The 13984-nt window shown below is 44.2% G+C and overlaps 1 protein-coding gene across 1 annotated transcript in view; it reads right to left on the minus strand.

Moving 5' to 3' along the window:
• Positions 1-7643, minus strand: part of MTUS1 (microtubule associated scaffold protein 1) — a 129202-nt gene extending 121559 nt beyond the window's left edge. Inside the window, exon 1 of the mRNA XM_027802159.2 lies at positions 7544-7643. The gene's annotated coding sequence lies outside the window, so the exon portion shown is untranslated. The remainder of the gene's footprint in view (positions 1-7543) is intronic.
• Positions 7644-13984: the final 6341 nt, after the last annotated feature.

Here is a 13984-nt window from a genome sequence, read left to right on the forward strand (position 1 = left end):
AAACTGCTCAGACATCTTGATTAGTGTGTTTGTTTAACAAGGTAGAAGCAAACTTTTACCACAAGCAGTATACATAATGAAATGAATGATCAAGAGCCTTTACTTGCTACTAGAACATCAAGGAGCAACAAAGGACGAAGAAACCTTAGGTGAAGCAGTGTTCTGCACAGCTCCAAATGAGCATCAGAAGCTATTCGTTAGATGATTTGGTGCAGAGCCAAGAACATTTATTCTGCAACTACAAGTCTGTAGCATGCTAAAATAAGTTGAGCTTCCTAACTGCTTGGCAAGCCTCTGCCATCCTTCTAGGCAGATACTGAGAGTGCAAATGCCTGAAGGCTTCCAGCTGCCCAAGGCCACCAACCCATGCTGACTGCAAAATCAGCCACTATTATCTCCTGGCACCAAGGCTCTGGCTGATTGTATTACTATAGTAGGAGACAACACCCAGAAAGTTTAGTTTCGTAATACTCAGCTATAACAATTCCTGAACAGGTCCTGTGAACTGTTCATGAGCACAAAACAAAGCAGAGAAAACACAGATGCACTACAGGGGACATCTGCAGCTTTGAGACACAAGTTAAGGACACAACCAGACCAAAGTATCTGTAAGGAATTCCTTTCACTTAGGGAAAGCTTGCTAAGGAAGAACTCCAGCAATCCATCCACCTGTGGATACAAACTTGACAAAAATCTGATTACCTGCAACTGAGCATCAAATAAGATGACCCTCACACTACATCCAAAAAAGCACATGATAGGTATTCTATTATGTGAGGGAAGAATACTTCTCAGAAAGACAATGCTGGAAACAAATTCATTAAGTTGAGACACATCTTATGTGACAACATATACTGCTCTATGAATTGCAAATTATAACAGCAGCTTTTCTTCCAGCACTTCCACACTGTTGATGGCAGCTGCTGGTAGTAGACACCTGAAAAGCATAAGATATCACAGACAATAAAAACAGTCCACATTTCACACAGACTGAAAGATAAATTAAGAATAAAGTGCCTTAAGTCTGGCTTGTATTACTAAATAAGGAATAAATCAAAAATACAAAATAGCATTTTTAGTGGAAATCTGCAGTAGAATTTAGCTCCTGCAAACTTACACCTGAGGTACAACTGAGATGATATGGACACCATACAGGCTGCCTAGTTACAAACATCTGGTAGAGGGCACACATGAAACAGAGTCATCCAGATAGTACCAGGATCAAGAAACACCAAATTTCTGCAGACAACTCCCAGATATCTACAATGCAGTAAGACTATTGAGTCAGCATTAAGGGTGTCTTGCAGAGGCGAAACTGGCAGACAAGCCAAGTAATTAAGCAGCACTGCAACAGTGGAATATTGCCATCAATAGGCTTCCCAAGATTAGATAGTAGTCAAGCATGAAGTAGTGGCTTTAAGATCTTTTGACTACTGATGGGAGGAAAGCAACAACCAGTGCACAGATCAGATGGCAGAGTGCTGCAACAGATGGAACCTGCTTATGGTCCCACGAACCACTAAGCCAGCACATCCAGAAGTGGCCAGAAGTGACCTGCATCAAACAGCCATAAACAAGCAGTATCAAAGACGATGCTTATGCTGTCATGCAACACTGCCGAGATGGACTCAGTGGAGACGGCATCAATGCTAAACTCTTCACACACTTAAGACAGTCAGCATCAACAAAGAATCCACAGCACCATCAAGGGCTTCAGTTGTGAGTCAGAAATAATCGTATACACAGGACTGAATGGCTGACGTCCAAAAGGTTGAAAGGAGCAGCTGAATACAAGCATTCCTTTTCCTCTTTTTCTTCTCCCCAAAGCAATAATGTGTGTGTGTGTGTGTGTGTGCAAGCACCACAAAAAGAGCCTTACAGTAATACAGTAATGGTTTGAACACCAGCACATTTGCAAAACTGAAAGCTGCCAAGCCTCTCAGAGGGAATAACAAAGTCCACACTCGAAGATGGACAAACCACCACCTAGTTTCAACCAACCTATCTACAAAAAAAAACCCAAACAGAACAGGAACAGCAAACTGCACTGAGCCTTACACCAAGTACTGTACGTGGCAATAAAAACAACAGGGGAGGCTTCCTCAAGCACCTCAAATACAGCTGTCCAATCTCTGCAAAAGATTTTGTAACAAGCCAGATTAGATCTCTGTGCTGAATAATAGTACGAGAGGATAATTTCAGTGCTAATTTCTTAGACCAGCTGACCAAGCTCACTATTTCAGTCCAATGCTATTGGTAGTGCATACTCCCAGGAACAAAGATGGATCATTAACAAAAGTTTGTTTTTACATTCCACAAAGGGGAAACCCTAGTACTGCATACACCTTGCTGCAAGAATTAGTTGTTTAAACAACCTGTCCTTTCACCCTAGTGGGTTTTAGTTTTATTTGCGCTTTAGTGTGTTTAATTGTCAGCTCTTCCAGCAACACAAGTCAGATTTCAGACAGATCTGAGCTGAATCAAGATGGAATTTTTGATGGCATTTAATTACTCCAGTTTCTGGGAAAATTATATGCCAATTTAATTGATAGAAGAGGACTCACTAGAAGCTGTGTTTTCTGAAAAGCATGACTTTTGGGTTTGCTAATCCCAAAGAGCACTATTCAAGTACAAACAGAACCAGTGGAAATCAGCAGGTTTAACAAGTGTTTAAATAAAGCCTAGCAGTGAAGATGACAGGGAAGTTCATGCTTTGTGACAGGTAAAACTCCATCAGAAGAAGTGTTTAATCTTCAAGTGATATCATTCCAGATGACAGAGGGGAGTGCTGAAAGCCTTTCAAGCCAAATTTCAAGTTATTCTTCAATTATTCTAAAAAGAACGTCAAAGAAATTCAAGAACAAGACAGCATCCTGATACTGTTGAAGCAATGTTTATGTTGATTCATGATTTAGATCGTGAATTAATGTTTTAATGTTGATATAAATAATCCTAACATTGGGATGCATCAACATACTGGTTTTGTTCCCGAATCAACCTCTCCCAAAAGGAACACCTAGCCCAGTTACTTCCAAATGTTCATGGTGAATGAGTTTGCCATAAGCTATCTTTTTTAATCAAGCCACTTAAAGACCAAGGCAGACACAAGAAAACCATCAGTACAGAATACTGTAGCTACAGACAAGTGTCACTAAATAACACAGAATTCAAGACACCTGAATGATTTAAGTAAGCAACAGAACAAATGGGGGGGTGCAACACCGTGGTGAAAAGCACGTCCAATTTTGACAATTTCCAATCAAAAAAACCTTCCTATTTCGCTAAAAATGGGGATACAATTTATAACCAGCTGTGTATGTAGCTTTTGCTCCACAGAATGGAAGCCATATTAACCACCACCTAACACAGGTTACCAGAACTCCAGAATCTTTAGATAAAGCTTGCACAGACTTCCAAGTTTACACATTGTAAATATGCTGCTTTTCTGCGGGATAATTATTTATCAAACTATTCGTACTTATACCCAGAAAGCAGTCTTCCAGTTTCTCACCATTTACCCACTTACCACTTAAAAAAAAAAGTAGTTTCCTACTAATTTCTCCCAGAAAGCTTAGAAATTTTTTTCCCTAAGCTGAAAGCAATTCTAAGGACATCTGAACATCGCAGGCTCAACTGGACGAAAGGACAGGCAGGTCAAAGGGGAGGCAACTAATTTCAAAGGCAGCATGAGAGAATTTCTCACAGCAAGAGACAGCATTCAAAGAACTGCACAGCACCTACAGGCAGAACTATGATCTCGCAGCTTAGAGCTGCTACAAAGAGCTAGGGCCCTGCACTGCAACTGGATGAATCATCTATCTGTGTAATTGTAGAGGCAAAGGGCACCAACAGCTTACTTTAGATCAATTTCCTTGAAGGTCTCTTCAGATTTTCTGAAAAAGTGCAGTACCAAAACTGGTTACAACTGCTAAGTGACTCCTACAACATCCCTTGCCTAAAATCCTGTACATAGCTCAGTTACCATCCCAGTTCAAGTTATTTCTTTCTTTGAACAAAGTTATTTGCTGGAATATCCAAAATAGGTTACAGAACCTCCATCCACAGCGATTTTTTCAAGACTCAGTCAGATCCTGCCATGGCTGACCTGATCTAGCACAGGCAGCAGTCCTACTTTGACTTCAGAGCACCCAGGTAAAACACCAAGTAACGTAATAAAGGTTAATAACAAACCATAGCTGACAGACAAGTTCAAAGACTTTCTTGTTTCATGGCAGTTTATTTACCAGCCCACACTCTTTACCACAACTCTATCAGGCCACCTATTTGCATACACACCCTTGGCTCCCAAACACTCCTGGAACAATGGTGCAAAATCCTCCTCTTCTCTAAATTCTTCAAACAAGATTATTCAGTCTGTTGGAATCCAACACTAGAGACATGATCAGTCAAGCATCTTTCTCCAGCAGGCTCAGCTAAAGCTCCAACAGGAGATGAACAGAGGCAAAACAGAAGTCTGTAAAACTCCCAGCACCAAATACTCACTCATCCAAGAGTACACTCACACTTGTTTGGGAGCAAAATGGCTAAAAGCATTTCTTTTTTGGCCAGATCTGTTGATTTACAGCTGATCTCACAAAGGAAAAAGGAGCACCTTTCACAGGTCACTCTGTCTAGATGTCACAGATGTCAGCTGATGCCATTAAACTGACATGTCCAGGACACTATATGGACCTCATACACTGCCAGGAGATCACAGGAAAACCAGAGTTACTTAACATAGCTATAAACATATTTTTCATGGTAATGAAAATTCTTCCTTCAATAGCCCTGCTTTTGCTTGAAGAAGGCCTGTCCAATTTCTTCACTGATGTGAATGGGGCAAACACAGCAGGGAAACTAGCTCTGGAAGCAAGGTTTTCTTGTCTCTTCCTGTTAGAGATAGCACACAGAGTATACAGTAAAAGGTATAGATACTAGGAATACCAGCCATTAGAATGAAGTGCTACACCACACACATTCAGCCTGTTTTACCCCACCTCAGGGAGCATGCTGTACAGCTGATACCACTGTCACTCCGAGCATAAAGACAACCACCACGTGCACATCCAGTGGGGACTGCAGTAGGAACCAGTTCATCAAAACCCAATGTGGGTTACAACATCTCAACTCCTACTGCTTTCAGTGCACTAGTTTCATTTCCCTGCAGAATTCCCATATTTCATAGTAACATGTATCCACATTCATGTTAAATGCAAAAATGAGCTAGTATCCATTTCTTAATAGAAATTTAAGACTGCAAGAAGAAAAATAATTGTGAAATCTCTAAGTATTTGAAGATTGCTAAGAGCACACTGGCAACTTTAGATTTCAGTAAACTGGAAGAGCTAAAATAGTTTTATCATAAAGTGAAACAAAATGACACACCTAGGGGAACCATCTAAAAAGGAATGACAACAGAGACCAGAGAGTCGATGTAAGCAGGCAATGCACAGATCACATCATAGCCATGCACTAATGCCAGCTTCGGTTCTTCCTAACACAAAAACTAAACTGAATGAACCTAAATAGAAACTAACTGAAACAGTCTGAGGTAAGTAAGTTAAGTGGAAAAATGCCAGAATCGTTAAGAATTAATGCAATTCATCCAAGGGAAGTAAAATTCAGTGAAATAAAACTGGAGTTACAGGTGCTAGGAATGGAAAAAAAGGGAAAATATACTGTTCGGTGGAAAGTTAAGTCCTGACAGAAACTTTTTGGTACTTTAAAAAGCCCACTAATGCAGAGAACTGAGACCCATAATTACTATTATTTTGTCACTTAGAGAACAAAGAACATTATTCCACAGAGTACATCGTCTATGCACAGGTATACTTTATTATTGAAAAAAATAATAAATCAGTGATGTTTAATAATCTCTGACAAGAAGAAAACAGGAACACAGAAAACAACTCTTCCCATGCCTCTTTCAGAGGAACTCATACACTTCAAACCATACACTCACACCATCTTCAAACATGAATTAAGGAAAAATTTCCACAGTACAGATACTCCCTTAAAAGAGAACTAGGCTGTTGCCATTCTCACTTTTATGTTTGCTTAAAAGAAACTATATAACGGCCAGTTACACTTCACAAACACTGAAGAAGCACTAACTCTTGTTTCCACAAAAACTTAAGTAAAGCAGAATAAGGAGCATTAACCTTGTCCAGCTTTAACTCCAAACTACTGCACAAACTGAGCATTCCACAAACTTGCCAGGTAATCCTCTGAATTCATGGGATAAAGGCAACTTTAAATGGGCTTGATTTTCCCAATTAAACAGTAAATATTATGAGATTGAATGAAGATAACAAAATAACCCGAACAAAGATAGGGACTTTGGGGTAGGCAATCACTTCAGCAGCTTGTGCTGGACCATACCACATGTGGCACTTTTGCTCACATAGGTATTTCTCAGCATCACACAATCACAATATAGCAGTGGCACATCTTAGCATCTTACATGAATATGTAAGATACCACATTTCTCTCTCTCTATATATATAATGATACATTCATGCATGTATAAAATGCATATATATGTGTATAAAAATATACTTATGCTTTTATTTTTATATATATATATAAAATTAGTCTCACACTATCAGCTGGCTAACCTGCATTCCACAGTTCCTATTATGAATCTAAATCATTACTTTGCTACATTGTTGAGTTCATTAGCTACCTGACATGTTAGATCCCAGATCAATGCTAAGTTCTACAAGTTAAAAAAAAAAAAAAAAAAAAGAGAGAGAAAAGCCTCCTTTTAGTTGACATTTTTCATAACAATCCACCTCTGTGCAAGAATCTTGGCTCTTCCTAAAAAAGAAACCCACTGCCATACAGGAGTGCCGACACAAGTTTGAAACCTCAAAATTCAAGAGTTAGAAACAGGAGTCCCAAATGCATTTGGAGTGTCATTACTCTGCCAAACCTCGACTTTGTCAGGCCTCTGCATCACATTTTTGCAGACTTAGTCTTACAGCTGAAATCAATACCTGAGAACTGATTAAGTAAACCATATGAGAACCAGGAACAGTTATGCATCCAGTAGTAAGGCTTGCTAGTTACTGAATCTAGACTGCTCAGAAAGATACCATGAAACCCGTTTTAAGGTGTCAGCTACCACAGTTTAACATTTGTTCAAATATTTTTAAGTTTCAGAACCTTTACATGCAGCATCCTGTTTACCCTGGATGGAAAACGATGCTAGGTAAAGTTTTAGCATCAGTTATCAGATTATTATCATTATTTCAGCCACAGTTCTGAAGCAGACTGATCTCTGCCAGAAATCAGAACTCTGCAATAGTTTAAAAGTGACTATATGAATTTCAAATACAGCCTTGTGACCACATGTACAATTACACTCCATAAAAACAGAGCTCAAACAGCAGCCTATTGCTCACCCACGATAATTAGCATTAGAAGAGCTAAGTTAGCCCCAGCGGCTGGTGTGGAGTCACGCAAGCCAGCCGCTACAATGCATCACTGTAGTTCCACAGGGGCACAGTGCATGTCACGAAGAATAAACAATTTCTAATACCTGTCTTATTTAGTAATCCAGACAGTGAACTTCATCATATTGGTCACCACCATCCGTTCTGAAAACTTCAGTGATAGAAACCAAGCAGCCTAAAGCTTTCCTGCTAAAAAAAAAAAAAAAAAAAAAAAAAGTTTATGAAAAGGTTACCTCTCCTCACTTCAGAGAGAGATCTTACTGTGTATAGAGCTCATTTAGAAAAAGGAAAAGTAACAATATTAGCTATCGGTATTCATCAGTGTACATATCACCTGATCTGCTAGACTTAGTAGTATTTTACATCACAACTACTTTTAGACTGTTAACCAACCTTACAATGCACAGGCAACGACCAATAACGATTTATTCTACTTGCCTAAGTGAAAGGCGTGTATCTGTCACAGTGTGGGACTTCATCTTTCAGATGAGTCCCTGGTGTGGGCTTTAAACAGCTGCACTGCCCGTCACATCACAGGCATAAAACAAACAACAAAACCCCACCGAACCACAGCTTCGTTCTGGTGGCAGAACGTGAAAGCCAGAACCTACACATCCCTACCGAGAAGGGGATGCTCGGCTCTGAGCGTAAAGTAAAAAAAAAAACAGTGGTGCGGGGGGGGGGGGGGGGGGGGGGGGCGTGGGTTGTTTGGAGGGTGGTGTTTGCTGGGGTGGTTTTTTTATTATTTATTTTAAATATCTGCACTCTCGCCTTGGCACAACAGCATCAAGTTTAAGCTCAACGTCCTTTTCCAGTGCTGGCTCTCCTCGCCAGCCTTGCGTGGTATTAATAGCAGCAAGCGGAGGAGTGAGCATTAAAGCCACACTCAAAGCCCCGGGAGCGCAGCGCTCCCACCGCGGGGCCGAAGCAGTCCGGGGGGTGACCGCAAACTCCACCAGACTTTAAACATTTCAAACACGACGTCAGTATGCAGCTAGCTAAAAAGCCATGCCAGCAGCCTACAATTTCCGCTTCTTTAAATAATAAAATAAAAAACCCGAACCCACACCACTAGCGCCCTCCCGAAGTTTCGACGACCGAGCCCCGGGGAAAGCCCCCCGGAGCGGCCCCGCCGCCGCCGCACCTGTGCCCCCCGCGGCTCCCAGCCCACCCTGCCGGCGCGCACGGCACAGCGGCGGGCGGCGAAGCCCCGCAACCAAACAAGAAAGTTCCGAGCAGCAGCGGGGAGCGGCGGCCGCCCCCCAGCCCCGCGCCCGGACAGCCCCAGCTCCGCTCCGCGCCCCGCTATCTGCCCGCCGCCGCGCACCGCCCGGGCAGCCCGCGGCCGGGGTACCGGGGGGGAGCTACCACTTGTTTAAAAGCCGATGTCGGTACTTACGCGGACGCTCACCCGCAGCCGGGTTACGCAGGACAAACCCGCCCCGAGCAGCCCAGCCGCCGGCACCGCAGCCCGCGCCGCCCCCGCGGAGGCCCCGGCCGCGCCGCGCCCGCGCCCAGCCCGCCCGCTCCTCGCAGCGCCGGGCGGCCGCGGCTCCCCCCTCCCGGCTGCGCCCCTCCGCCGCCCCGCCAGCGGCCCCGGCCGTCCCGAGCCAGGCGCCGCCACCGCGCTCCGGCCGCACCTGCCCCGCAGCGGGCCCCGCACTCCGCTCCTCACCTGGCGCCGGGCCGCGGGCCGGGCCGCCCCTGGGCGGCGCTTTTGTCTGCGGAGGCGCGGGGGCTGCCGCCCGGGGGGCCCGGCCGCGCAGCGGCGGGGGAGGCGCAGGGAGCCGAGCGGGGAACTGGGTCAGCGACTAAAAATACCGCGCGGGAGCGAGGAGCAGGATCTCGCCGCGGCGGCCGGGGAGCGCGTCGCCCCGGCGGGGGTGACGGGGGGCGGGCGGGGGGTTGTTTCCAGCCCACAGCCGCCGCGGCGGGACGCGCCCCGGTGCCGGCACGTGGGCCGCGCGTGGCCTCGCGGGCGGCGCGCGGAGCTCGGAGCTGCCGCCGCGGGAGGCAGGGCCGGTGCCCGCGGGCGGCCGTCGGGCCGGGCCGCGGCCGGTCGGGCCGGGCCGCATTCCCGCAGCCGGGCCGGGCCTGGCCCCAGGGGTGCGCGCCCCAGAGCCCCGCGGGAGGTGGCCGGGTGGCCCCGCGTGCCTGCCCACTGCGGCCATCCACGGTGCGGGAGCACGGCCGGCGCGGATGGCCCGGGGGCGCAGCTGAGAGCCGCCGCGGGGCTGCGGTTGGCGTGATGGTGCACGGCAACATGGAGGCAACGTCCAGGTTACAACAACAACAAATCCCGGCAGGTTCTGGCTCCGTGTTCCCGATGGCCTAAGCTGGGCAGCACCAGACTCGTGCTAGTCTTTGCATTTATGCAAGAGTTTACAAATGCAAACCACATACAGTTTAGCAGCGATTACCCACAACTTTAACTCTGCCTTTTAGCACCCTGTCCACGGTGTTATTGCTGCCGCTTCCTTGTGCTTGACATCCTGAACTTGAGCGGTAGTAGAGCCAACGCTTCCCTCCAGGATCTGCTGCCCTGGGGGTTTCGGTGGATCTCGTGGCAGTCTCCCAGGCCCCATGGAATGGCTGCTGGGTCTTCGGCACTAAAGCGGTGTCCAGCTGGTGGTGCTGCCCACAACAGGAGGCAAAAAGGGAAAATCTTTTACTCATCTTTTAACGATGCCCCTAAAAGTAAGCTTTGTGTATGCAATATCCAAGGACAAGAAGCTTTCAAATGCCAGCAGGGTTGGAGATGCTTACCTGGCGTGTCTGGTGCACACTGGCACAGCTGCCTTCAGGCTCCCTGTGTGCTGGTGTAGGAGTCTGTATCCAGGACAGATCTGGTGACTCCATAGGAAATGCTTTCTTGACATCAAGCTAATTCCCTGACCTTCCCCTCCTCGACTGTACACAGTTGCTGGCTGTTTATATATGATTCAGAATTAAACATGCCAGGGAGACACTGAATCTTTCAACCTAATAATTAAAAAAGGAATATAGCATGATGGCTTTGTTTCATTACCACATGAAAGAGAAATATTTATTTTTGTTGTGGTTAGCTTAGTAGTAACAAACAAAATACTTTATTCCCATCCATGAAAAGTAATCTTGCCCATCTTTATGGCCTTCATCCAATGCGTGCTGGAGTCAGTAGTATTACGCATGGGCTTTCAGTCAGCACGTGACTGCAAATCCAGCGAGCCGGATTAGAGCAGGAGTGCTTTTGGGCTGTAACACTGAGCACGGTACGAGACTTGGACACCAGAGAGGGAATAATGCTAATCTTTAGGGAGCATCTATACAGTGCTTCAGACCTTGGGAGGCAGACCCTTCAGTAGCACAGCTGAAACATCCTGGCATGAGTCCACTGCTGTGACTGAACGTGTGGAGCGAGGGACATAGTGAGATTTTTGTGGTGTCATTAGATAACTGCTCATCTGAAACTGAGTGATAAATAGTTTACATAGCCAGCCTTTTAGCAAAGTTCACAGGCATGGCTCCAACTGTATGTGTCGAAGCTAATCTCAATTACAACTTAAAAATGCTTCTGTCTTTGTCACTGTGGGGATGGTCTGGAAAGTATCGACTGATTGGTGTAACTGAAAGCTTGTCATGTTGATCTTTATCCCACCAAAGACCACAGTTCATTCAGCATTAGCTGCAACCATTCCACTCTGATGGCTCTTTCATTTTTCCTGGTTTTGTTGTTTGTCTAGGCCTTTCATACAGTAGTAATCAGAGGGAAAAAATTCACTTTAAAAAGCAGAGACTTGGATTCTTTTAAAATTAGATAATAATGAGCCAATTCATGAACAGTTGTACTAGCATTCCTTTGAAATATTCCCACCTGAGAAGATGGTATTCAGTTGATGATGATAGCTGAAACCACTACGTGGTGGAAATGTTGTCAAATCTCATCAAGGATTTTGAATTGGCCAAAGGCTCTCAGTGCGAGGAAGGAGAAGGAACTAAAGACAGCGAGGTCTGTATAATTTAGATTTTTTGCATCATCTGCCCTTGGAACTCCCTTTCCTGGGATTCTAATCAAAAGCTGTTGGAAAACGGTTGTTCTGATCAAAACCTTGTGACAGCCCTTTCTTCTCTTGCTAGTAGCTATAAGAAGACTTTTGCTTCTCTGCCATTTTTTCCCATCTCTGCTTTTCTAGTCTATGCATTTTGAGTTTCATAAATGGAAGAAGACTGCAGTATCACGTCACTGAATGCTGAAAAAGGAGGGAAAGAAAAAAACACAAGAGGAAGAAAGGAAAAAAAAACCCTTAAGATGAGTAACAGAAACAGAAGACAAAGGATGATGAAGGGGAAGGTAACCAAGACCACAAAGAGGAATAAAGTATGGGAAAGAATTGGAGAGACCAGAAGAAGGGGTGGGTATCTCAGCAGGTAGAAAATGGAAGAAATGGAGTAACAGGCAAGTTTTTATATTCTTTCCTTATTTCTTGTCAATAGGAGTTAGTCAGAAGTAGGCTCCACAAATGCCTTTGAAGGGGCTGGAAAGGAAAACTACGCTGAGATGGGTGTATGTCTGTCTTTAATAATAGATAATGATTGTAGCAGGCATAAATAATTCGAAACAGTACTAGATAGCTTGAGTATCAGCAACAGTAAAAATGCAGCAGCACAGGATGGCCAGGTCTGTGTCCTGTTGGAATCCAAGGTAATGAATGGTTTTGAATAGGTTATTAGGGAACTCACTTGGTTTCTGCTCCTGACTCTTAATGGTTGCTTGTGTACTTTAATATTATATGGTAATCACCTAGGAAAGCAGTCTCCTAACAGGGACTGAAATTCAAATTTCCCTGCCCCCAGCTAGGTACCTTAATTGTTGCATTGCAAAGTGATGCCTTGCTTCCCAGCCCAATGAATGTGGATTAGTTTGTACAGAATAACAGCCTTTCAGCAGGCACAATGAAAGGCATTCCTCCCAGCTAGCCTCTGGCCAGGTGACAAAGGAATTTCCTGGGAAGTGCTGGATAGGGATTCAATGTTCTGAGGACTCTCGAGCTCTAAGCTCCACCTGTTTAGCTGCTGAGAGGACCTCTCCTTCCTCCTCTCATGCTTTTGAAAAATGCTGAAGTGCAGACATAATTCCAGCATAACTCAAGAATTAAATGCTTTAGATGCTAAGAAGGTTGTAGTTGCAGTGTCAGTAATTAGCAACTCAGGTGCTTCTCACACTGGCTGTTAGAGATCCTGGGCCATTCAAGAACAACCAACTGTTCTGGTGTGGTTCTGGGAGCGGGGGCATGTGTCTAAGAGCTGGGGGCTCCTGGCTAGCAAACTGGTGCCAGAACTTGGGTGTTGCAGCTCTTAATGCTGCAACAGCTTGGCCTGTGGTGGATTTACAGTATGTGATAAGTCTTATCTTGGTTGTATTTGGGGAAACCCCATGTTGTGGATTTGTTCATGTTGCACAGCAGTGAATTCATGGGCATTGGGAGGCTGACTTGTCAGATAAAATTTCAGCAGGCTGGAGGTACTCTGTTGTGATTTTTTTTTTTTTTTTTTTGAGGTGGAGACAGGGCCAGTGGAGACATGTAATGAATGTCAATAACTGCATTTAATTTCTCTGGCAAGTGGAAAGTACTGTTCCCCTTTGTTTGCTTATGCAGACTACATTGAAAGTACTGCATAATATAAAGCAAACCCTTCCGGAGGCCAGTGCCAATTTTGGTTGAAGAAAAGTATAGCACCACAGCTGAAAGTCTTCATTATCTTCTGAGGCTCAATTACTAATGAATATTCTTTAACTTTTGTTACCACACGCTTCACGTTCATATAACTCCTCTTCCGCCCAAGGCCTATTTGAATAAAATTGTATACTTCCTGCTTTGACAACATACTGATGATGTATGTAGAGAAAATCATTAGGAGTAGTCCTGCTGAAAATGTTGAAAATGTCTTTGGATGGTAATTTGGGCTCGATCCTGTAATTTTACTGGTGACTTTACCTGTAATGGCTACAAGTAGAATCATTCTAAGAATCCTTGGTATTTCTCCTCCATAGTTCAGAAAAGTCAGACAGACTGTGGGTATCCTCACAAAAAGTACTGGTGAACAGATCACAGATCTCTGGGCTAAATTAATCCCATAAGCAATTTTTTCTTCATATGCTTTTCACTAAAACAAGGCTCAGTACTCTATTTACAAGCAGTACTGGTCGGGAACTAGAAAGTACTCTTAGCACTTTAACCATTAGACTAATTGTAGTTCACTTGATTCCCTAATGTAATAAAACTCTTCCTTTTGTGGGCCATTATCTGTTAGATAAACCTCTACATTGTATGTGTTATTAATTATTTATTCCTTCCATTATTCTTAAATGCACATTAAAAAATTGACTTATAGTTTCTAGCACAATTTATAAGAACAACTCTGTTCAATAATTTTTGGAAGCATTTTCTTGTGCCAAATAAAGTGATTAAGGAAAACATTGTTTCATCTTCTATGGATTTAAGACAGGACTTCAACCATTTTATTCCAATTAATATTTTGAGAAATCT

The sequence above is a fragment of the Falco cherrug genome, chromosome 1 (assembly GCF_023634085.1).
Source record: "Falco cherrug isolate bFalChe1 chromosome 1, bFalChe1.pri, whole genome shotgun sequence".
Classification (NCBI taxonomy): domain Eukaryota; kingdom Metazoa; phylum Chordata; class Aves; order Falconiformes; family Falconidae; genus Falco; species Falco cherrug.